This window comes from Apium graveolens, chromosome 10, assembly GCF_009905375.1.
Source record: "Apium graveolens cultivar Ventura chromosome 10, ASM990537v1, whole genome shotgun sequence".
NCBI classification, from domain to species: domain Eukaryota; kingdom Viridiplantae; phylum Streptophyta; class Magnoliopsida; order Apiales; family Apiaceae; genus Apium; species Apium graveolens.
Window position 1 is genome coordinate 20,307,749 of NC_133656.1, and position 25,174 is coordinate 20,332,922.

General features: G+C 38.5%; 1 non-coding gene across 1 annotated transcript; it reads right to left on the reverse strand.

Annotated features, from left to right (window-relative positions):
- Positions 1 to 19,808: 19,808 nt before the first annotated feature.
- On the reverse strand, positions 19,809 to 19,915 carry LOC141694844 (small nucleolar RNA R71). The gene has a single exon (XR_012564126.1). It is a non-coding gene; the product is annotated as a small nucleolar RNA R71 (small nucleolar RNA).
- Positions 19,916 to 25,174: the final 5,259 nt, after the last annotated feature.

Sequence of the window (25,174 nt, forward strand, 5' to 3'; positions counted from 1 at the left end):
AAAGCTCTACCAGCTAGAGAAAGAAGCATATTTTCCCAAGAATTGAGCTTAGGAGTGATTCTTTCTATGAGGGGGATGCACTCATTTATGCATAGTTGGGAAGAAATCAAAGGAACGCCCAGGAACCTAACTGGTAGAGTCGCTCTCGATATAGCATAAGTCTCATCAAACCAAGCAACGAACTCAGGGTCACAATTGCAAAGAAAACTGTTACTCTTATGCACACTAGGATGAAGACCACTCCACACAGAAAATTTAGCAAAGAGCCCTTAGCAAAGAACAACACGTCATCCGCAAAAAATAAGTGTGAGATGTTGAGCTCTCTGCACTTCTAGTGGTGCTGAAACCCCGAAGGAGTCTGGGCTAGACAAGATAAAACATTCATGCAAAGAGCAAAAATGTATGGAGACAAAGGGTTCCCTTGGCGAATGCCCACTGTGCCTTTTAAGAAACCATGAATGACCCCATTAAGCTTGATTGAGAACCTAGGAGAACAAACACAGCTTTTGATCCAAGAGATCATAACATCAGGAACCCGAATTTTATGAAGAACTACCAAAATGAAGTCCCATTTTAGGGTGTCAACATCTTGTGTAAGTCAATTTTTAGAGCACATCTAGAAGCCTCTGTCTTTCTATCACAACCACAAAATAATTCTTGTACAAGCAAGATATTATCAGAAATAGAGCGTCCCGGGATAAAAGCTGATTTTGCAATGTTAACAATGTCAGGGAGCACCATTTTAAGCCTATTAGCAATAATTTTCGAAATGCATTTATACATAACAGTGCACAGTGAATAGGCCTAACATATTGCATTTTTTAAGGTGTGGGAACCATGGGAATAAGGGAAATAAAGGATAAATTTGTACCCGTAGACATTGTGCTTGTGGAGAAGAATAACTTCACTGCCTCACAAAAGCTAGGAACTGTGATTTCCCAAGTTGCTATAAAGAATTCCACATTGACACCATCAGGACCCGGTGCCTTATTACGCTTCATGGATTTTAAGGTCTTTAAAATCAGAGAATCTGTCAGAGGAGCTACCAAGGAACTCGATAGGACTGATAGGACTGACCATGAAGTTGTAAAACCACAACTTCAATCCCAGGTCATAGAGCCTAACACAGAGTCACAATCTATCTCAACCTCTCCCCCACTGTCTAAAATGTAGCCTAGAAGGTTAGTAGGAAGTAGTATGTTAGTGGATGTGAATGAACCCTCAGCTCTGCCTCCACCCAAGAAAACAAGAACATTTACTGATGCATCTGAAAGCCCATCCTCGTCCTCCCAACAGGACATAGACTTTGAAATGGCCATTGAACAGTTACTAGAAACATTCTCTCAACAGGATGAATCTATTGAAATTCGCCATAGGGCCATGGCATCCTGTACTCAGTCAAGCACAATTCCATTACTCACGATGGAAGCATACAGACCAGTAGATGATACTCAGGACACGGAGCGAGGAGTGCACATTGAGTCGGTTATAGTGCCTGCCATAGTTACGACAGAAGAGTAGTCACATGCTTCTGAGGGAAAATCTGACTCTCAGCCACCTTTAATAGAGTCATTTTCTCCCCTCCCAGATCCAACACCTCTGGCTCCCTCACGGGATTCTCCACTCGCAGATTTATCTAGAGAAAGTGGAGGGCAACTCGGTCAATCTATCCCTGAAGCAATTCAGACATCTACTTCACATGAAAAGATAGGTTTGACTGAGGATCGGGACTCGCGAATTCCCATTACACCACCACTGACCTCTCTTGAAGAGGCTAGGGTGATTTTAAATGCAGGTACAGAAGATCAGCATCAGGAAGACTCCTCACGAGCAATTATATTGAGAGATACACAGGCACGTGAGTTGAGTGAAATAAACAGGAGATATATTCAGGTGAGCGCACACACAGACACAAACACTGAAAATCTGTTAGCTCAAATTTCTAATCTCAAGGAACAACTTGCAAAAAGTCAGACTGAAGCTAAATCATTCAAAGCACAAGTGGTTGAACGGTCTTCTTCTTCCACCTCTGTCAATAATTAGCTGGCTCTCATCAGGACTGAAATATCATATTTGAAGACATCTGTTGTACCAAAGCTTAACTCAATCCAGGCATCTCCAATGTTATCAGCTGAAGACATTTCAAACTTCTGCTCTCTCCATACAAGAATGACTTCTCTTGAAGACTTGGTTGAAATGAATCATTCACTGGATTCCTCCAGATTTCTGAAGATAGAGACGGGTATGGAACATCTGAATGAAGGGATGAAGTACTTGTACTTCATGATCAAAAATTCTCACTGCCCCAATGAAGAACAAAGGACTTTCTTTGAAGGGCCGTCTGTTGGAGGCTCAGGCTCTGGAGGTGACGGAGGTCATGGAGGATCTAAGGGAAAGTCTGTAGAGGATTCCTCAACTAAGGGGGAGAAGGAAGGGAGAAGTAAAAAGGGAAAAGAAAAAGATTTGTCTGCTGGAGGCACAGGGAAGCCTGATGATATCTACTATAGTAGAGAACATGATGACTTTGATATTTGTGACGTTCCCACTGAATCAGTCTTGGGAGATAAAGATGGTTTCTTTGAAGCTGAGGAGGAAAGTGATTTTGGAGAATGGGAAGAGGAAGCTCCAGTGGATCCTCTGTTTAAGAAAGAGTTTCAGCAGCAGCAGTCAGAGTTGAAAAGAAAAGAAGCTGAACTCAAAAAGGTATCCCAGATCATTGACATGAGGAAAGACATCCAAAGAACGGAAACTCTTCAAAAGCAACGTCTTCATGACATTAAAGCTCAAGAAAGGAGAAGAGATGTCAGACTGAAGATTGGTGAAAAATGGGATGAAGCTAGGAGAGTACTTGATATGCCTCAGCTGAGCACAAACAATGATAGGCAGTTTCTACATCTTCTGGACAAGCTGGAGATCTCTAATCCAAACAATGACATGTACATGAATGCTATAAAGACTGAAGTCTCAAGGATCACAGCTGCTTTTGACTGATCTCTAAATGAAATGAGCATATTTGTGTATTGTCAGAGCGGAGGATCTTTCAAGGTATCACTTCATCTGTTTGAGAATCGTTCTTTGTCAGAGATTTGTGTTCTTCTCAACAAAGTCAAAAGAAGCTCAGAATTGAATGAAGTTCTTCGAGAAAGGCTCAAAGAGTTTGCAAGCAGGGCTAGTCCTTAAGTGGTTAACAATCTGCATCAGGTAAGATTCTTTAAGTCTGACTGTCTTCAAATCTGCCAGCTCGATTCAAAATCTCTTAAAGACTACACAGCTAAGCATCTTGTCTGGATGGAACATCACTTAAGAACTGCTGGATATTCATCCATGTTGAAAACTCAAGCAGCTGATCTGATTCAAGCATATTGTGAAAAGAATATTAAAAGGTACAATCAACTCAAGAATAAGCTAAAGACAGTTCGAGTTCAACCAGTCAGGCCAGACAGCTTCACTTCAGAAAAGGATCGTGTCTTTGATATGGAGTTGCTTCAAGATTTGGAAGAAGGTGAAGATTTGGAAGAAGGTGAATTCGGAAGGGAAGACAACTGAATTCAATTAGCTCAAAACTCAATGTAATATGATTAGAGCTTCATGAATCAAGATAGAATAATGTAGTTATATGTTCAGACTAGAGGAACATCTATCGTGTATTCACTTGTAAATTTCTTTTGGAATCTGGAAAATGTTAAATATAATCCAGAACTTTTCTGCTATTTACTTTGCATTACTGTTTATATCTTTTTCTTATTTGTTAGTGGAGTTATCCTCTAGGTATTTGATGCTATTGTCTAACAAACAAATAGGGGGAGATTGAAAGGCATATGTCATAGCCTATTTGTTTATTCGAGGATTTAACTCCACTCAAATAAGGATGTAATAAGTAAATAGTGGTCCTATCGTCCGAGAAATCTCTCATAGTAACATATGTCAAAGGATTAAGTAACATTGTTCTTCTACAGACTTGATGACATAATTCACTGGAAGAAGCTCAAGAAATTGATCAAGCCTCGGTGATATAAATCAAGATTATGGATTTAATCAAGTGACAGAGATCTCGTCAGGGTATCAATTAATTACAAGGATTTAGTCTGAAGAAAATCAAGAGTATCAAGGTCAAGGCATGAAGAAATGTCACCGAAGTTAGTCACTCATGAACCAGACAGTACATCGAGTGTCAGCATTGAAGTGGTGGAATTGATTCATAATTGACAGTGACTTTCAGAAGATTTTCAGAAGAAGGGTTGCTGTTCAAGAGTAGTATTAATTCTCTATTAATTAATTAAGTCATATAATTTAATTAAGAAAATAAATTAAATCTGCAAAGATTAATTTATTGATTAATTGAATTAATTGATTAATTAATTCTGAATTAATATTATGTATTTTCAGAATTGATTTGAATTAATATTCTATATTAATTCAGCAAGACTATCTTTTGTATTAGCAAGACAATCGGTATGACAATCAATAGTCATACCGAAAGTCATGCCAGTTCATTTGATTGTCTTGCCAATTTAAATGGCTTGTCTTGCCGAAAGTCTTTCTAGTTCAAATGAATTGTCTTGCCGAAAGTCTTTCTGGTTCAAGTGGACTGTTTTGTTTACTTAACAACAGCAGCTGATTTTTCAATAGAGTGTATGCATTGAATATCAAATTCAGAAGAACACAGAACAAAAGAAACCTGCAGAGAACTTATTACAAATTCACAGATCATTTATTTCTAGTATTTATTGTTAAATCTAATCCACTAGAAATCCTTTTCTTGTTCTTGTGTAACTATTTAGCGGATCGAAATCCCTAGAACTTAATCTCAAATCGCTTTTAGCATTTGATCTTTTTATTGCAAAAATAGAAAAAGTTCATGTCGAATTTATTCTAGATTTGTAATAATTGATTTGAGATTAATCCCTTGTAAACGATATCGTTGTTGTAACACCTTTAAAGTTTCATAATAGTTTTATTTAACTTGAATTTTGTTTCACTTTTTTATTCCGCATTTTATTCGATTAAACGATATTGTTTGTATTCAACCCCCCTTCTACAAATATATTGAGACCTAACAGGCACGTGTTAAACCATAAGAAGTATAGATTGAACCAATAAAGGTCAGAATTGTTAAAGCAAGAAGGGCCCAAGATAAAAGACGTCCTAAGTACGATCGAGAGTCAGCCATGATAATGTTTACATTTAAAGAATAAGGCAGTGACTTATGGAAAAATGGTGATTTTTTTTATCACAAGGACTTAAGAAAAGCATTTTCACATAAGCAGTGATTTGAAATGAGGTAGAAAATTTAGTGAAGATTTGATTGTAAGGAAGTATTACTATCAGGAAAGGCCAAAGAGGTGGCCAACACTTTAAGTGTAAGAAGACAATTATCGGCGCTCATGCCAGAGGAATACAGTGATAATGGTTAAAGCCGTGAAGATTGTATTATGGTTTGAAAGATTGACATTCCTTCTGATGATTGTGCGATACTCAACCGTGATAGTAGTTTGGTAAAGATTTAATTTACGAAATCGCCGTGAGCGGGCTATCTATCTTATAAGGTCATATCTTGAGATAAGCCAGGACCATGTTATGAAAGGACTAAATGAACCTTTGAGCTTCATGTCTCCTAATAAAGACATATGGTTAATAATGGTATTAACCTGCTATCGTTGCTTTTATTGAAACTCTTCTGCAATTTTACTTGCTTCATGTCATATATACGCCAGGTTCAGGAGTGTTCTTCATGAACCATGGAATGGTGATTATGTTGCCTCTTTAGAAGAATTCGATACGACATGTATGGACTCCGTATGGTTAGCTATTAAGATTTCATAGAAAATGAATGACTACAGTAGGTCAGTGGTGGACCATAGTAATGCAACAATGATTCTGCGAGTAATGAGCCGATTACAGCCGTGAGAGTTGTATTGGAATGGATGTTGGGATTGAGTACCCCTAATGGGGTCGTGTTGATATATAAGTTATCATTGATAGACTACCTAGTGGAGTATTTACATATTATATATTTATTCCCTCTTATGAATAGAGAGTCGTATTACTATGCGAGGAAGGTTGCAGTGCAAGCATAGAAATCTAGTAACAATGATGTCTAGAATGAAATCCCTTATTCGAGTTTCGATATCGAGGGAGTTTCAAAAGTTAGTGTTTATGAGCTCGAGCAAGAGCATGGATCCATGGAATGATGGACAAAATAGTAAATATTCTGGAAAGTGAAATGCGATGCTATAATACTTGATGTTGATATACACTTATGTTTTGTTCTCCTATGATAAACCTCTATAGTTCAGAGGTAGATTCCAAGCCAGATATTTGTGGGAGTATTTTTTTCATATACAATTCTCTTCAATTCGTTCTTTTCTCTCCTTTTCATGTTGTATAAGCTGAGAAGAACAACCCTTCCAGAAAGGGAGGTATTGCCGAATGACTATCTATCTGTGTGATAGAAGCCTAGTATACCACATGTTGTTTAATTGCTTGTTAAGTACTAAAGGCTGGCCACCTTCTATACTAACTATGCAATAGAACAAGTGTTCATGATCATAGTGATCTCTCAATAAAATCTTTTACTTATATATGATAGATCAAGCTTTCGAAGATGGAAGCAGCTAAAGGAAGTAGTATCAGTGCGGTGGTATTCCGAATCTACCGCGTTCATGATACTAAGGTTGACGCGGTTATTAAAAGGTTATAGAATACTAACGAGCAAAAGTGTAACTAGTATAGTATTATGTACGGAAGATAGTAATGACTACGAACAAGAAAAGAAGGAGTATTAAGAAGTAAAAGCTATAGTGCTAGAAGCTATTATGAGAGTCTGTGTAATAGACTTGAAAGAATTTGGAATGATCAGTTATCGCGGATTGAGTTTTCTTACGACAATAGATCATATGTCATTATCGAGATGTCGCCTTATGAGATCCTTGAGGGAAGACAATGTCGATCTCCCTTATGTTAGGATGAAGTTGTAGAGCGCAAGATGCTCGGACCAGCAGTAGTCCAAAGGACCAAGGATATAATAGATCTAATCAGAGGACGGCTGGTAGTAGCCCAAGATGGACATAAGAAGTATGTTGAATTGACACGAAAGGACAAAGAATAGGAAGTAGGGGACCTAGTGCTGTTATAGGTATTCCCTTGGAAAGGATGAATGAGGTTCGGAAAGAAAGGAAAGCTAAGCCCACGAATTGTTGGCCCCTTTGAGGTATTAAGACATATTGGGAAGTTAGCATATGAGCTAACTCTACCCCCCGAAACTGTAGCAAGTTCATAACGTGTTCCACGTATCAATGTTAAGAAAGTGTAATCCGGATGCCAGACAAATAGGGGCATATGAGCGCATAGGCATGCAACCAAACGTAACCTATATGGAGCAACCGGGAAAGGTTATAGATTGAAAAGGAACAAGTGCTTAGGAGAAGGGTTATCAAACTAGTCAGAGTTTGATGATAGAACCACAATGTGGAAAAATTGACTTGAGAGTTAGAAAGTGCAATGCTAAGAAAGTATCCCTATTCATTTTTATCTGATTCCGGGACGAAATCCTTTTAAGGAGGGGAGACTGTAATAACCCCAAAAATTTTGGACTTTTTGTAACCCTTATGAATAGTGATTTTGCTGATTATGCTGAATAAGAAAACTTTTCATGCCACACTATGTAGGGGTTCTTTTATTGATATTCTAAGATCTTATTAGTACTCTATATGGTATATAAGTGTATGTAAAGATCGTCAGAATCCAAATTCGAACACTTTGATTTTTCCCGAAAATCCACCAGATACAGAAAGAATTGAGTATAAGGTAACATGATTAAAAGGATTTTAATTCAAGGATTATAAGAGAGGATTAAAAAAAAGGAATATAAAATATTGAGAAAGGTTTAGGGGAACCCAAGTAATAAGATCCCGGGTATGATCCCTCAAACGATAAACGAGAACGAAAGTTAAGCGAATCGTTTAACAGATAAGCGATCATTAGCCAAGTAATTAGGAGTTAATCAAAGAGGTTAGTTGATGATGATGTCATCACACCAACAAGAAGAAGACAAGTGTAAGAAGATCACATAAGCATGGTGACTTAAGCATGACAAATGGAGGGATTGGTTGGTCGATTGTGAGCCATTTATTTCTTACCATGGTAAAAAGTTAATTAACAACAAAAGGATATCAACCAAGCCAAAACAAATCATAACACAAAAACACAAGTTGACTTTCATTTTGAAGAAAGAAGCTCTCGGCTTCTTCATTTCTTCAAGGAGAAGAAAATCAAAATCCAAGATCCAAGTATTGTTAAATTGTGAGGTAATTATCCAAGGTTCCTTAAGCATAGATATAGCTATCCTATGAATCTAAGCTTCCATTTCCTTCACAATCTCTTCCAATAATTCATGGAAGAAGAGGGAGAATAGTGTTTTCAAGATCTTGAAAATTTTGATCTTATATTTTTGTTTAGATATAGCTTTTGAAAAGGATTTTCAAGGGTGGTTTCAAGCTCCTTAGTTACTTCTACTCACCAAGGAAGGTATAATCTCATACCCTAGCCCTACTTTTGAATATTTAGAGTTTTTATGTTTGGTATGGTTCATGAGAAGCAGGATTCTTTTATACTTAGAGTGTGGTTGGATTTGTAATGAGTTTGAAGTTGTAAATCTTGGATTATTGGTTAATGAACTTAAGTATAGCTTTTAGTTCATGTTTGAGGGTAATATAAATTGGAAATCTTAAGATGTCGAGGCTGTTTTAGTAAAGTATGGATGGAGTTTGGTTGTAATGATGATTGTGGGTTGATTTGTGGATTGATTGGAGTAGTTTAAAATTTGGTAATCACGTAAACGTAGCCGTCGTAATGCCCGATTTACCTTAGACAATTTTTGTTCTTAACTTTAGGACCCGTGAACTCACTGTAAGAGTCTGATCATTGCCATGTTTAGATAGTTCATGTTACGAGCTTCTTTTTGATATGTAGTTCGCTTGAACCCGATGTACGTTTTAGGAGAAACGACCATTTTAAGTAACGGCATTTCGCGAACAAACCATTACCCCTCGCCTCACTTTGAAACCTTGGTTAAGGCCCTTAAATGACTAATTGGAGTATGAAACAATTATGTAAAGTGGATTAGGCAGTTGGTAGGGTACTCGCGAAAGAATCGCCTTAAAATTCTTAATTGTTAATTTATTAAAAATGGTGGAGCCGAGGGTACTCGAACGACTTATGTGATTCATTAAGCGTAGAACTGACCATAAGCGAACATTAAGGTTCAATTGGTTAAAGTCTAGTTTCTTAAGCGACCGGGGTTTAATTCCGACTTATGTTGTTGTTCATAGGTCATCGGACCCACTCTAAGCTTAAGTCTATCCGGGAACACTCAGGCAAGTTTTCTAATATTATTTGAGTAATAATATCGGGACATTTTCTCCAACATATCGGGACTGATTTATTTTATTAAATCAGCGTTACTCTAAACATTCTTTAAAAAATTTTCGAGTCTTCAAAATGATTTTTAAAAGTTAGAGCGGATCCCAAAACTCATTTTTAGATTTAAGATCTTTCTTTCGAAGGGGATTTAAATACTCGCTCAAAACCTGAGGGATCCGGCTCTGTGGTGTATTTTATATTCGCAATGAGCTTGCTATTTTGAGAAAGCATTTTGATTACTTGCCCAACATTCGGGAAGTAAGTCCATCTATTTGAGTCGGCATAAGCAACATGGGCTCAGTAGGCGTCCATGAAAGTGTAAGTGGCTCAGTGGGAGTCCATCAATGCGTAAGTGGCTGAGTGGCAGTCCAGCATAGGTCTTAATGCGGCCAGGGTGATGACCAGTGGGGAATTCGTCCATCTATTAGTATAAAAGGTTACTTATTGGTATCTTTGCCTGATCAGCAAGATATCAGGTTTATGCCAAGGTTTTCTCCTTTCCAGATTCATTGGACATTGCAACTCTGTTTATAATTTTCATAACAGAGGTTTTCCAGGAGTGTATGAAATATATATATATAGGTGTGTATATATATATCGGGACTTAATGAAGTATCTCGTAACTTCATTATTTATAATGATATTTCAAAGATTGAATCTATCCAAGTCTTTTCTTGTAGTCTCATCTATGTGATGAACTTTTGAAACTGATTATACCTTGAACGGTGGTAGTTCAAATAGTATTCGAAAAAGATATAAGTATACTGGAGTATCTTGTAACTTCATCTTTTCAACTTATATCTGGTTAATGATTATCTTATGCATGACAAAGATTTTCACAAAAATGTTGAGACAAGGTTAGATATATGAGATCACCTTGCAACGATATTTTTATATAGTTATAAACTGGAACTCTGTGTATATTATGCCTGGAAGAGGACTTCCAAGATTTTGAAAAGTATATATACATATATACTGAATATTTTGCGACTTGGTCGTGATAAGATATCAAACTTGGTTCATTTTTACTTGACCAAGACTTTCATGAGTACTATGAGGATGCTCACATAGTGTAAATCATTATACATATTATTTTGTTGGGCGTGTTGCTCACCCTTACTTTCTTCTTTCATCACACAACAACAAATAGACACGATGAACAGGACCAAGCTCCTAATTTGTGAGCGGATAAGAAACATTATGCAGTTTCCTATAGGCGTTGATGCCGTTGTAGCTGAGGTAGGAACTACCAATAGGCTAGGCTTTCAACTTTTGATGTACCAGACTTATGTATACTTATGAATTGTAATAATGGCAAAGAATATGTAAATTTATTCAGAAACCCTTTTAAGGTGTAATGGTTTAGAATTGTGGAATAAAATGACTTGTGTTATTTTTGGATATTCATCTCCGAGACTATAACTTGTGGTGTGTGTGTATAGTGGGGTCACAGTACGCAGTAGTTGGTTGATTATTATGATTAAGTATTATTAAGGGAAATGGAACTCGTGACAACCCGGATCCCCGACCACGGATTTGGGGGTGTTACAGGTATTGTGATAAAGGAAAGAACAAGTTCTGAGGCAACCAAGGCCAAATCACAAATTGAAATTGATCCAAGGTTGAAGGGAAAAGAAAAGGTTGATGAACCTGTAAAGGTTTATATGCCAGTTATGGATGAAGAAATTTTTGATGATGAAGCAGATACTAATCTTACTCTGATGCATAAGAAGATTTTTCAAACAACCTCTGACATGGCTCCTGTTGTTCAAAGTCAAGATTTAGTAAGTTCTGATATGACAGTAAAGCAAGCAACCTATGACATAGCTCAATTTGGCTTGATATCAGAAGATAAGGAAAAGGAAACCTCTGACATTGCTCATGTTAAACTTTCAAAGATACTCCTACGAGGATTCACCAAAGTTAAACAGACTCAATCTTTGAAGATTGCAACAAGTGGTTTTGAAGCAAGAGTTGTTACAGGAAAGGAAGCAAGAGATAAATCTGGGTTGGGTAGTTCTGATGAAAGAAGAGTACATAACACTACCGATGATCCAACTTCCTTAAGTAAACCAGGTGTTGGAGCAACTCCTGAAAGATTGAATCGACTTGAATCTAAACAAATGGTTTACCATACCTTCTTGAAAGAACATATCTTGTTATATTTTATGACAGATGGAAGGGTATACCAGATTAAGAAAAATGCTATACCATTGTAGTATTTTGAAGAACTGGAACATGTTCTATTCCTACTTCAAGTGAAAGACAGATTAACAGATAGTGCTGCAGGATATTTAAAGTCTCAAATTCAAAGACAGAAGAAGCTTTATTCTGCAAAGTATAACAGCACATACTGTCCCAAGTACAGAGATCACAAGGGTGATATTGTCGATATGAAGCCTAACTCTTCTAGGATTATAACTACTTTTCTGGGTTATAAGGTTGTGGAATTAAATCTAGAGTCTGACAAGGCATATCTGATTAGACTAGATCAGGAGATAAGAAAAGCTAAGATAAATGATCTCAGAGCAGCTATTTTTCAAACTGGAGAAGATACAGCTGAATTGATAAATGCTAAAAGGAGGATGGTCAATGAACTTGAATATGCAGAGAGATGTTTGTTGAGAACTATCTCAGGACAACTCCTGATATCAAAGAGATCCGAAGAAATTGAAAGTTCAAACCAAGTCAAAGATCTACAACTACTTAAATTATGAAGTTAATACAGACTGAAGGGGTTATCAAAAGTTAAAGATGGTAAAGCTGAAAGGACTGTAAGTTGTAGTTATCTAGTCAAATTCTCATGCATTTGTACTTAATGTTTTTGACATCATCAAATATTTTTTGAACTTGTATATTATGCTAATTTACAAGTTGGGGGAGATTGTTAGATATATTTGATAATGTCATGTGTAATATGATTTGTGTTTAGTTTTCAGATCTTACCTTACAGGACATATCAATACTTAATTGGAAATCAGCACTTATACTGAAGACAGGACTTAAGATATCAGAACTTAAGTTATCATAACTTAAGGTTCAAAAGATATTTATCAGGAGATAATATCAGGACTTAAGATGACTTTTAGATAAGGCAGGCGGCTGATTGAAAGGAAAGAAGATCGAGACTAAGACAGAAAGAATTGTGCATGAAGAAGGAATTCTATGAAGAATAGAAAACTTGGAAGAAAAGATAACTAGTTGTAATATTTTAGGAAGCAGAATTATATTCCATATCAATTAGAAGATTATCTTGTAACTGTGTAATATATAAACACAGGCATAGAGTTTACACTATAAGTGTTACGATTATCGAAGTTATTATTCTTTGTAACTCTAGCAGCTCTCGTGATAATTTGTTCATCACTGAGAGAGGACAGTTCCATATTGTAACAGAGTTTATTGTGTTGAATAAAATCAGTTTTCTGTTACTTAAGTTCTTATATTCAAATTGATTGTGCTAAACACTGTATTCAACCCCTTCTAAAGTGTGTGTGACCTAACAAAGAACTCTTCCTGCCATGGACAATAAGAGAGTAGACCAAGAGTGCATACGAGAAGTGATTTTATCAATTAAGGGCATACAATCATTTACACATAGCTAAGAAGATATTAAAGGTACTCCAAGAAATTTGACTGGAAGAGTACCTCTCGGGATGCCCAAGGTGTCAAACCAATCCAGGAAATTGCTATCACAGTTGCAAACAAAACCGGTGCTCTTTGTTATGCTAGGAACCAAACCACTCCACATGGAAAAGGTGGTAATATAAGTCATAATATGCTCAACAGAACGCCTGGAACCATGGGAGAAAAAAAGAACATCATCAGCAAAAAACAAATGATTGATCTTGAGATCCTTGCAACGCCAGTGGAACTTGAAATGAACAGGATTTTCATTGAGAATACAAGACAGAATATTCATGCAGAGAGCAAAAATATAAGGTGACATACGGTCACCCTGTCTTAATCCTTTAGTTCCTCCAAAATAGCACATGAATAATCCCATTTAATTTCACAGAGAACTTAGTCGTGCAAATGCAAGATTTTATCCAAGTAATCATCATAGTAGGAAATCTCATCTTGTGAAGAACTGCTAGAATAAAATCCCAGCTAAGAGAGTCGAATGCTTTATGGAGATCTATCTTGAGTGCACACTTGGGTGAACCAGTCTCTCTGTCATAGACTCTAAATAATTCTTGAGCTAACAACACATTGTCAGAAATTGAACGACCCGGGATAAATGCAGATTGAGCTATATCAACAACTGAGGGCATGATGCTCTTAAGACGTATGGAAATGATCTTAGAAATACATTTGTACAACACAGAGCATAAAGAAATGGGTCTGAAATCATTCATTCGAGTTGGGGCCACTGTTTTAGGAATTAAGGAGATGAAAGTCGAGTTAATACCAGAGTGCATTGACCCTGAGGCAAAAAAGAATTTGATTGCATCACAGAAGCTAATGCCCGTAATATGCCAAGTAGCAATAGAGAACTCCACATTGACACCATCAGGCCCTGGTTCCTTGTTCCTTTTCATTCTCTTGATCGTATCATAAATCAAAAGATCAGTAATTCGAGCTGTTAAACCACGAGATTGTTCTTCACTTAACTCCTTGCAATTAACCAAAGAGAGGTCCAAAGATTCTTGTTGACAGGGACTACCAAGAAACTGAGAAAAAAAGTGAACCGCAACCTGAGCACATTTATTTTGGCCATGCACAATATTACCCTCACCATCAACAAGGGCAAGGACCTTGTTTCTGTTCCAGTTAACTTTGCATTGATGGTGAAAAAACCAGTTGTTATTGTCCCCAAGATGTAACCATTTCACTCTAGCTTTTTGAAGCAAGAAAGATTCTTCTTGAAGCAAAGCATTGTTAAGATTAGCAATGAGGATTTTTTCTGCATCTAAAACCCCAGAATCAGAAGAAGAACTTGAAGAAACTTGAAAATCTACAAGAGCATTACGAGCCACAATCACATTAGATTGGATGTTGCCATGATCTCTGTTGAGCTGTTTTAGCAAAAGCTTGGTGTGCTTGAGCTTAGCACTAAATTGAGCCATAGGAGTACCCTCACAATGTAAGGACCAAGCTGAAGACACTAAGTCTAAAAACCCTGGGATCTCGATCATGTAGTTGAAGAATTGAAAGGGTTTCCCATGTTTTTGAAGCTGCATTGGCTCCTAAAAAAGCAATGGATTATGATCCATTAGACCCCTGTTCTTAACCTCAACACTACCTTCAGAAAAGGTATTGAACTAGTTAGAATTTACCACCATTCGATCCAATCGTTTATGAACAAGGTCATGGGATCTTTTGTAAAACCAATTAAATCTATCCCCAACAGTACGCATTGAGGACAGACCACTATCAAAAAGACAATCTTTGAAGGTCTGTATGTCTGGAGTCCAACATTCTCTCCCACCAGAAACTTCAGTAAGTCTAGTTATACAATTAAAATCGCCAATTAAAGTCCAAGGCATTGAGGTAGTACTAAAAGACAAGATGTGGGCTTATTAAGAGACTTGATAAATAACATCATTAAACGCATAAATAAAGGTGACAATCATGCTCAAATCTTTCTCAATAAACCTAACATAACAAGAGATATGTTGACCTGATTTTGAGAGCACAGAAAGCACCCAAACATTAGGGTCCCAACCCACCCAGATTCTTCCATTGTGATGATACTCATAGTTAAATATCCATTCACAATTTTTGTTGATTTTCTTCGAAATGCCTATAGCATTAGGTAGCTTGACTTTAGTTTCTAAAATAACCATAAATCCAGTTTATGAGAAGAAATAAAATTCTGCACTTCTTTTCGATGGGGGCCCTTGTTGATGCCCCATACGTTCCATGAGGCAAACCTCATTGTAAACATTTGAGAATTGCTGGCCTAGAAGCCAGTTTGTTACCTTGTCCGGGGCTATGCCTTGGACTCTGTATAGGACTTTTTCTATAGGTTAACTGAGTAAACCCTTCATCATCAACAATGGCTTTTAATTTTGGTGGCAAAGGGGCTGAGGCACTAAGAGCAATCACCACAGCTCGAGTATGTGTAGTGTTAATTGTTTGAGAAGCAATAGGGACCAAAGGAGCTAACACAACATCATGGATTCTTCCTCTTCTTCTTTTCTGGTTGACAGGTGATTTGTGCAACTCGGAATTTGTGCACAGCTCCTCAACAGTTCCAAAATGCACAGTTTTGCTACCAACAACAGGTATGCAACAGGATTTAGTAGAATCAGCTCCAGCTTTGCTAGGTTCAATATCACCAACCAATTCAGTCACCATATTGCCATCAGTAGTAATTCCAGTTTCAACAATATCAGTAATTTGAGCATCTGCAATAGGCTCATCCGCTGTATTGATCAATTTAGTCTCAAAGGTTTCAAGATCATCACCATTAAGAACATCTTCAATATTCTGATCATCATCAAGAACAACATCACAACCCAAAAATTCATCAACAATCACAGAATTAAATTCACCAACTTGCTGCTCAACAGGGTTTACAATTTGGTCACTTTGCTCATTTCGTTCATTGTGGTCATTTAAGACAGGTTCCTTGCCCTTAGTATTGACTGCTTGCCTAGGGATTTTAGTCTTTGCTTGAGTGACGCCAGAGGGTCTGTTCCAGGGAGTAGGCTTTGTAGCATTGGGATTGTTAGCACATCTGCAGAAAGAATGACCAAATGCTTTACACTAGCTGCGAGAATAAGGCAGCTGAGGGTAAACAATATAAACTTTCACCAATTCAGAATTACCAATCTCATCTTCCCCTGGCACCCAAATGAAACTACAAACTTTTTAACTGCAATAACTTAAATATATGCTATTGGAGCTGGAATTACTGCGGTAGCTAGCACCAGACTTTCCCTCCAATGGATCCTCGTTAAGGGATTTAAATTGTACTTATTCCAATTACCAGACTCAAAGAGCCCGATATTGTTATTTATTGTCACTACCTCCCCGTGTCAGGATTGGGTAATTTGCGCGCCTGCTACCTTCCTTGGATGTGGTAGCTGTTTCTCAGGCTCCCTCTTTAGAATCAAACCCTAATTCTCCATCACCCGTCACCACCGTAGTAGGCCCTTATCCTACCATCGAATGTTGATAGGGCAGAAATTTAAATGATGCATCACCGGCATGAGGGCCGTGCGATCCGTCGAGTTATCATGAATCATCGAAGCAACGAGCAGAGCCCGCGTCGACCTTTTATCTAATAAATGCATCCCTTCCAGAAGTCGGGGTTTGTTGCACGTATTAGCTCTAGAATTACTATGGTTATCTGAGTAGCAGATACCATCAAATAAACTATAACTGATTTAATGAGCCATTCACAGTTTCACAGTCTAAATTAGTTCATACTTACACATGCATGGCTTAATCTTTGAGACAAGCATATGACTACTGGCGAGATCAACCAGGTAACATTCCTCTTTGTTGCCGGCTCCACATGAGCAAGGGACAAAAACCATCCTTTAGTCAATGCAAGGCACGACAGGCTTCCGTAAGGGACAATAATTTCAGGCATAAAAGGGGCAAATACCCCAAGTCGAACATGTTTCCATATATAAGACTTTGAGCGACACATGGGTATCCGATGCCTGCTAGCTTAAATCGCAAAGCAAGGACAGGCATCCAGGTGAGCTTCGAGGTCTACCTCGCACCAAACAATTAGACCGAGATAGAGGTGTGACTATGAGACTTGAGAATTCTGTCAAAATAGGTATGCTGCATAGGGGGCCAGGCCAACCCAAAGCTAAATATTTAGCACTCGGGCAGAATTGAAGTAATTTGAACAAGCGATTGTCGCTGCCAAGGCAGGGAACCGACCGACCGGAACAAACCAACCACCACTCATGCGCTACACGTACAAAATTCCTGCAACACACATTATGTACAATCCCAAAAAGACCCAAAGTGTAGAAAGGACTTGACCATAACAAATGAAGGAAACATGAACTGCTAAGCCCGTATCACAAAGTAAACCATTCACTTCCAAGAACTAAGGCCGCCTGCTCCGAACAAACAAAGATATAACACTCAGCAAAGTTCACGACCCTTTCAACCGCACCATTTAGCCACCGGTAGTCGAAGGTCACCGAGATGCTTCAAGCTTGGCATACTGAGGCCCCAACAGTTGCATCATAACACTAGCCCCACCTAACCAGCCATGTTTGTTCAGAACCGAGATGAATCTAGCTATTCTGTAAAATGAAGCATGTATGTTAGGTTTCACCATCCGGCTATCCACGGGCAAATACTACCTCATTCTCTATATAAGGAAACCATGACCAAGGAACACGTTAAGATTTAGGCTTTCCCAACAACAGCCTACAAAGAATAAATTCCAAGAACTAGGGACTCATTTTTTGAACAAACAAAGAAATAGCACTCAGCAAAGTTCACGACCCCTTCAACTGCTGGAAAAGGATGAAATCTGAGTTTTTCCCAGAAGTACGGCACGCCCACACTGTGATAGCGCGCGGCCGCGCCAAGATTTTAGAAAGACAGTGCGCCCACGCTGTGATAGCGTGCCCACACTATGATAGCGCGCCCGCGCTGTGATAGCGCGTGACCGCACCGGTGCCGAATTCAAGAATCCTGTTCTAATTTGATTCTAAAAGGGAAGACTTCCAGATTGTTTAGGGCTTTTATATATATATTTAAATAAGATCATTTTTAATAGAGAGACGTACTAGAGCGCAAGGAGAGCCGTAAGAAGACCGTTTTAGCAAGGATTCAACGAAGACGAAGAAGATCTTATTTTTACTTGTGAATCTTTGTTCTAATTTGCAACTTGGATGCTAGTTTTCTTATTTTGTGAACCTTACTCTTGTTTCGTACTTGGTTTTATTAATTCGTTATAAAGACTATGTTTATTATACCATGCTTTCATCGGAACCCACGTTGATGATGAGTCCGATTATGGGCTAATCATTATCATGGGGTTCTAGTGGATTTATTTATTGATTTCTTTAGTTAAATTGTTTGTATGCCTTAGTGTGTGTTAATTGTATGATAGCCTAGTATTGGTTGTGCTTATTCGTCTTATAAGAGTCGCGAACTTGTAAGATAGCGTGTTAATTCTTAATGAAGCGACAGTGAATTTAAGGATTTAGAACTTGCCATGCTAGCATAGGTTCATCTGTTATTGTTATGCATGATTCGTAGGTAGTTTTACCCATCTTACTTGCCATGTGTAATCATGATAGATAACTTGTGCTTCAAACCTTTATGTTGTCAAATTCTACAGACATGTAGGGTCTCAATGACATTGGTGTCTATTCAGCTTCTATCTCTTTTGTGGATGTCTGTTAGTATGTTCTTCGTGCAACGACAGTTGGTGATTAGCGGTTCCGTGTTATTTGATTAGTGTCATCACCATTGCATGCTAAGGTTAAGAACAATAAGACTATTGAATGAAGTATTCAATGAAGTTGGAATCCCATGTTTGGCTCATATAATTCACAATAATCTTTACTCTCTTTGTATAATCATTAGTATAATTCCTAGTATAAACAACCCAAAATTGTTATCGTCTTAATATTGGATAATAGCCATATCATCGGTGCATAGGTGCATAAATTACATAAGTTAACCAATTCACTCTTTGTGGGAACGAACTAGAAAAGATTCTATATTACTTGCGAACGCGTATACTTGCGTGAATTATTAGCGCGTGTTTTGCCCTAACAAGTTTTTGGTGCCGCTACCGGGGACTGCAGTGTTAACTAATATTTTATATGTTTGTCATCAGTGATCATTAAAGTTCATTAAATCTGACATTATTACTCACATACTTTTTCTTTCTTATTATCTTTCAGGTAATCTAGCGATCATTTATGCAAACGCATTCACGAGTTCGTAGGAGAATTCTGGAAAAAGACGAGGAAGAATTAGTAGTTGAACATAGGGAAGTTTTTGAGGACAAAGAGAAAGTAGCTGAAGAAGAGAAATTTGAAGAACCGCCTTAATTAGAGATGGAGGAGCAAGAAGATAATTCTAAGGCTTTGAGGGACTTTTCTAAGCCTAAGATCAATGACATTCAGTCAAGCATCATCAGGCCAGCCATCAAGGCTAACACTTTTGAGATCAAGTCGAGCACGATTCAGATGATACAACACTTAGTTCAGTTTGGGGGTAATCCTACTGGAGACCCAAACATGCACATCAGGGATTTCATCGAGATATGTGACACTTTCAAGTTCAACTGTGTGTCTGAAGATGCCATTAAGCTGCGACTATTCCCATTCACTTTGAGGGACAAAGCGAAGTGTTGGTTACATTCTCTACCACCGGGGTCCATCACCAAATGGGAGGACCATGCTCAAAAGTTTCTCACTAAATTCTTTCCTATGGTGAAGACTGCTGCAATCAGGAATGCTCTTACTCTGTTTTCTCAGCAAACTGGTGAATCTCTGTGTGGGGCTTGGGATCGTTACAAGGAGATGCTAAGGAAGTGCCCATACCACAGCATGCCTGATTGGATGATCATAAACTGTTTCTACAATGGTCTAGGTGCACATTCTAGACCTATGCTTGATGCAGCATCTGGTAGAGCCTTATGGGCTAAAAGATACAATGAAGCTTACGAGTTGATTGAGCTAATAGCAGCCAATGAATACCAGAATCCTAACTTCAGTTGGAGCAACCGTCAGAATGCGGTGCAACAATCTTATCTGCCATATATAGTAAGGAAATATAACCCTCCTCGTTTTCTGCAACCGTAATATGCCCCGAAGCAACAACTTCAACAGCTACCTCAAGCTAACGAAAAACCTAAATTGGAGGAGTTGAGACTCATGTGCAAGAGCCAAGCTGTCTCTATCAAGACCTTGAAAAAAGAAATTGGGCAAATTGTGAATGCATTACTTAATCGCCAACCTAGCATGCTTCCAAACGATACTGAAGTGCCAGGCAAGAAGGAAGCTCAAGAGCATGTTAAGGCAATTATATTGAGGTCTGGTAAGGTTGCAAATCCTGAAGTAGCTAAAACTCCAAGTACTGAAGTGGAGGCTGATGAAGAAGAAGAGCAGAAGGAGTGGAACCAAGGAAGACAACTGTTGAGCACACTCCTCCTGAGGGTAATACATGGGAGAAACAGATCTATCCTCCACCTCCTTTTCCTAAGAGGCTGCAAAAGAAGAAACTGGATAAGCAGTTTGCAAAGTTTCTAGGTGTTCAAGAAACTTCATATCAACTTACCTTTCGCTGAAGCTCTTGAGCAAATGCCTAGTTACGCGAAATTTATGAAAGATATTCTCTCTAGAAAGGTGAATCTTGATGACTTAGAGACCGTTGCTCTCACGGAGGAATGCAGCGCTGTGCTGCAACCGAAATTGCCTCCAAAACTTAAAGATCCTGGAAGCTTCACTATTCCTTGCACCATTGAAGAGGTGTCGTTTGATAAATGTCTATACAACTTTCCTGATCCAAAGCCTACATACATGACTTTGCATTTGGCCAATCGTTCTATTACATATCCGCGAGGTATTGTGGAGGATGTATTGGTCAAGGTGGATAAACTCATTTTCCCTACTGATTTTGTAATTCTTGATTTTGAGGAGGATAAAAAGATTCCCATAATCTTGGGAAGACCTATCTTGGTGACTGGCCGAACCTTGATAGATGTGCAAAAAGGTGAGCTTACCATGCGAGTGATGGATCAGGATGTGACTTTTAATCTGCTCAATGCCATGAAATTCCCTACAGAAAATAAGGAGTGTTTTAAGGTGGAAATGGTCGATACTGTGGTTAATTCTGAGCTCGATCATTTTTTAAGGTCCGATGCCTTAGAGAAGGCTTTAATGGGGAATTCTGATAGTGAAGATGACGAGGGTGACGAGCACTTGCAATATTTGAATGCTTCTCCTTGGAAGCGAAAGATGGACATGCCTTTTGAATCTTTTGGATTAGAGGAATTGAAAAGTTCTCCGAAATGCCTCAAGCCATCTATTGAGGAAGATCCTACTCTTGAGCTTAAGCCTTTACCTGAGCACTTGAGGTATGCATTTTTAGGTGAAGCGTCTACTTTGCCTGTAATTATTGCATCTAACCTTTCAGGTACTGATGAGGAAAAGCTGTTGAGGATTCTTAGAGAGTTCAAATCGGAAATTGGTTGGACTATAGCAGATATCAAGGGAATCAGCCCTTCTTATTGTATGCATAAAATTCTGCTAGAGGAAGGAAGCAAGCCTACTGTTGAGCAATAGAGAAGGCTAAATCCGATCATGAAAGAGGTTGTGAAGAAGGAAATTCTCAAATGGCTAGATGCAGGAATTATCTATCTTATTTCTGATAGTTCATGGATGAGCCCGGTTCAGTGTGTGCCAAAGAAAGGTGGTATTACTATGGTGGCTAATGAGAAAAATGAGCTTATTCCGAGATGAACAGTTACAGGGTGGAGAGTTTGCATGGATTATAAGAAGTTGAACAAAGCCACAAGGAATGATCACTTTCCTCTTCCTTTCATTAATCAGATGCTTGATAGATTGGCTGGGCATGATTACTATTGTCTTCTAGATGGCTACTCAGGTTATAATCAGATTTGTATCACTCCAAAGGATCAAGAAAAGATTACGTTCACAGGTCTATTTGGCAATTTCGCATTCCGCAGAGTTTCTTTTAGGCTATGTGGAGCGCCAACCACTTTTCAGAGATGTATGATGGCTATCTTATCTGACATGATTGGGAATAACCTAGAAGTGTTCATGGACGATTTCTCAGTCTTTATAACTTCTTACGATGAATTCTTGCATAATCTGGGTTTAGTATTGAAAAGGTGCGTTGAGACCAACTTGGTTCTTAATTGGGAGAAATGTCATTTTATGGTGCGCCAAGGCATCATTCTTGGGCACAAGCTTTCTAGAAAAGGTGTTGAGGTGGACAAAGCCAAGGTGGGGGTGATAAAAAATCTTCCTCCACCCCTATCTGTTAAGGGAATTCACAGTTTTCTTGGTCATGCGGGTTTCTATAGGCGTTTCATCAAAGACTTCTCGAAGATTTCGAAGGCCTTGTGTAATTTGTTAGAAAAAGATGTTCCTTTCAATTTTGATGATGAGTGCCTTGCTGCTTTTGAGACATTCAAGAAGAGCTTGATTATGGCACCTGTCATAACTCCACCTGATTGGTCTGAACCATTTGAAATGATGTGCGATGCAAGCGACTATGCAGTTGGAGCAGTTCTTGGGCAACGAAAGAATAACATATTTCATGTAGTCTACTATGCTAGTAAGACTCTTAATGGTGCTCAACTGAATTACACCACTACTGAGAAAGAACTTTTGGCTATCATGTATGGTTTTGAGAAATTTCGATCATATCTTCTTGGGATGAAGGTGATAGTTTTCACATCATTTTGATGATGAGTGCCTTGCTGCTTTTGAGACATTCAAGAAGAGCTTGATTATGGCACCTGTCATAACTGCACCTGATTGGCCTGAACCATTTGAAATGATGTGCGATGCAAGCGACTATGCAGTTGGAGCAGTTCTTGGGCAACGAAAGAACAACATATTTCATGTAGTCTACTATGCTAGTAAGACTCTTAATGGTGCTCAACTGAATTACACCACTACTGAGAAAGAACTTTTGGCTATCATGTATGGTTTTGAGAAATTTCGATCATATCTTCTTGGGATGAAGGTGATAGTTTTCACTGATCAAGCTGCAATTTGATATCTCATCACGAAGAAGGACTCGAAGCCAAGACTGATTCAATGGGTTCTTTTACTTCAGAAGTTTGAGTTAGAGATCAAGGACAGGAAGGGTACTGAGAATCAAGTCGCCGATCATATCTCGCATTTAAAGGATCTAATTGCTACTTCACAAGATAAATCTTTGATTAATAAGTCTTTTCCCGATGAGCAGTTATTTGGAGTGCAAGCAGAAGAACTGTGGTTTGCAAATATTGTGAACTACCTCGTGAGTAATGTCATGCCTCCAGAATTGACTCCCGATCAAAGGAAGAAGTTTCTACATGAAGTGAAGTGGTATATGTGGGATAAGCCATTTCTTTGTCACCAAGGAGCTGACCAAATCATCAGGAGATGAATTCCTTACAACGAAATGGCGGGGATCTTGCGAGATTGCCACTCAACGGCTTCTGGAGGACATTATGGTGGAGAAAAGACAACATCTTGTATTCTTCAAATAGGTTTCTTTTAGCCAACGTTGTTTAAGAATGCTCATCAGTTCATTTTGAAATGTAATCGATGTCAACGAGTGGAGAATATGTCTAAAAGGGATGATATGCCTCTTAATGTGCTTCTCGAGGTCGAAGTCTTCGATGTTTGGGGAATTGACTTCATGGGGCTATTTGTCTCATCTTGTAACAATCAGTACATCTTGTTAGCGGTTGATTATGTGTCGAAATGGGTTGAAGTTAAGGCGTTGCCAACAAATGATGCTAAAGTAGTGCTTAATTTTCTTCACAAGCAGATTTTTACAAGATTTGGGACTCCAAGAGTCATAATCAGTGATGAGGGGTCATATTTCTGTAATCGCAAGTTCACTGTAATGATGAAAAGGTATAATGTGAATCATCACGTTGCTACGGCTTACCATCCTCAGACTAATGGTCAAGCCGAAGTATCTAACAGAGAGATCAAGCGCATTCTAGAGAAGGTTGTATGTCCATCGAGAATAAATTGGTCTTTGAAGCTTGATGAAGCTGTTTGGGCTTATAGAACATTGTACAAGACTCTGCTAGGAATGTCACCGTATATGTTGGTTTATGGTAATGGGTTTCATTTGCCGGTGGATCTAGAGCATAAAGCATATTGGGCTTTAAAGAAATTGAATCTGGATTTGGATGCAGCTGGTAAGAAGAGGATGCTTCAATTGAATGAGCTCGACGAGTTTCGACTTCAGGCTTATGAGAACAACAAAATGTATAAGGAGAAAGTCAAGAGGTGGCACGATCGGGGTCAAGTGCTCAAATTATTTATGCCAGGGCAACAAGTTTTTTTGTTCGACTCTCGTCTCCATCTTTTTCCTGGAAAGTTGAAGTCAAGATGGTCAGGGTCGTTTCTCGTCAAAACTGTGTTTCCACATGGAGCGATGAGATTTTTGAGAATGATCTGGGCCAAGCATTCAAGGTTAATGGTCAGAGGTTGAAGCACTACTATGGTGACACGGCAAATCGTGAGGTGGTTAGTGCCATTTTACTGTCCATTTGATCTCAAGTTCTACGTTAAGCTAACGATGTAAAGCAAGCGCTTCTTAGGAGGCAGCCCAAGTTTTTTGTACATTAGTAAGTAGAGAAAGCAAGAAGAAAAGAGAAAATCAGAAAAAAATCAGAAAAAGAAAAAAATTCAGGGACAACTTCAGAAGCCTGGCGCGCCTGCGTGTCATAGTGCGCGCCCGCGCTGATTCCACAGAAACACGGTACGCCAGCGTTGTTACAGCACGCGCCCGCGCTGGTTTGGCATAAGTAGCACACGCCCGCACCATCCCAGCACGTGGCCGTACCTTATCCCGACAGTGGAAAAATATAAAAGGATGTTTAAGGGGGAAACGGGAATTTTGTCCCAAAATCAATTCCTAACCGAATTTTACTCCCCCACATCCCATAATCCCCTCTCTAAATCAAACCCATTACTCCCATTATTCCCATAATCAAATCTCACATCTATTCCATATATAATTCTCTTTTCACCACCTATATATACATACACCCCATACACAAACTTCTTCACCAATTCATAGCTTTTCAAACACAAATTCTCTCTCATAC